Below are 1,765 nucleotides of genomic sequence, written 5' to 3' on the forward strand. Positions count from 1 at the left end.
ATATATATATATATATATATATATATATATATTTATATATATGTTTTAGTTGCAGACTCTTGTTGAGTTATGTGGTTCTTCTGCTGTATTATCAAATGTTTTTTTCCCAGTTGTATTCAGCTGTAATTAGTTATTTTGTGTGTTAATAGTTAAACACCATGATTGTTGGCAGGGAGTGCAGAGAAGAGACGGATTATTTAACTGACCAGTTCTAATGAGCCGACGGTGGTTTGTTTGAGTGAAATGGTTCATGCATGTAAAGGCTGTTCACACCTGTTTAACACTGTTTAAATACAATTTGAAGGCTCTGATTGGAATTTCAGTGCCAGGTGTGAACTGCGTCAAAAAGACTTTCTCTCCAGACAGATTCAAAAGAGTCTTTGCAGTGTTTCATTAGAAATTAATACTTCTTTAGTAGGTGACCACTTCCAAACTCAAGGTACAGATTATAAAATAGGACTTTCTTTGTTATTTTTCTTCACTTCCAGTCTAAAACAGAAAGTTGGAACCTCCCATTTAATGACCATCTCCACACCAACACAAAATATAAATAGTTAAAAAGCTACTTTGTCCATTTTTTATAAAACAGTTACAAAAATTCATATAAGGACATTTCTGGAAGATTTCCTGTTTTACAAACATTTAATAAAGCTTCCCAAGCAAGACCCGGCAGGCCTTAAGACAAATATTTCACAAGTTGAAACACACACACCCTGCACATCACACAGCTCTGTCTGAAGAGGGAACGCCTGACGAAGAGGGAACAGCATGTACGATCAACAATGATCCACGCTGCAACTGTACAGGACTGATCTAATGTTTTCATTTCTTATAGTAAAAATATATATCTCTATACATACATCTCTCCTAACACCAAACAATGATGCACAACTGACACACCTTAAAACCTGTCATGTTTGTGAAAAAGACATCTCATTTCACTGAAGCATGAACACAGAATGCAGCTTTACCTGAAACGAAACTGTATGAGGAACAAGTTGCCTGGACCTGTAGGCCCGAGTGATCTGACTGACGTTACTTCAATCCAACAAAAGGTTCAAGACAAAAAGGCAGTGAGAATCCACCGTCACCCCTCCTTCACACTAGTCCTTAGCACCGGTACACCTCAGGGCTGTGTCCTGAGTCCACTCGTGTACTCTCTATTCACGCATGACTGTACCGCCAGGCACAGCTCAATTCAAAAATACTTTATTAATCCCAGAGGGAAATTATTTGTTGTTGTAACTCGTTATCCTCATTTCATTAATAGATGTTATAGATGCTGATGCTGTAAACAGGAAGGATCTCTTGTAAAGGTCCATCCCACAGCGGATCCTAAGAAACTGGCTGCAGATACCGTCCGATCCGTCCATCCAGACTCAGCTGGCCTCTCGGTTCCCCCGGGCTGTTGGACCGCCCGAATGCCGGGCAGAAGATATGATATGCAGATATAATGTAAGATACAGATAAGATATGCAGAGATATATATATATATATATACACACACACACATACACACATACTTTAGGGATGGGGCTGATCCGGTATCAGCATAATTTACGTATCAGTTTTTTCCGATCCATGATGCACGTTGGCTTCAAACTATAGAATAGATTTCCTGAACGGAGACGTGTCTCATGAACCCAGAGTAATAAGACCCGCCTCACATTCAGGAAATCCACTTCATAGTTTGCAGCAGCTACAACGTGAGGACTACACTTTTATTTAGAAATTCCCAAGGCATGTCTGCGTCACCATTTCCGTG

General features: G+C 39.5%; 1 protein-coding gene across 1 annotated transcript in view; it reads right to left on the reverse strand.

Moving 5' to 3' along the window:
• sucla2 (succinate-CoA ligase ADP-forming subunit beta) overlaps positions 1-1,765 on the reverse strand; it is a 78,605-nt gene that overhangs the window by 15,509 nt on the left and 61,331 nt on the right. The window lies entirely within an intron of this gene.

Source organism: Nematolebias whitei, chromosome 13, assembly GCF_014905685.2.
Source record: "Nematolebias whitei isolate Nwh7 chromosome 13, NemWhi1, whole genome shotgun sequence".
Classification (NCBI taxonomy): Eukaryota; Metazoa; Chordata; class Actinopteri; order Cyprinodontiformes; family Rivulidae; genus Nematolebias; species Nematolebias whitei.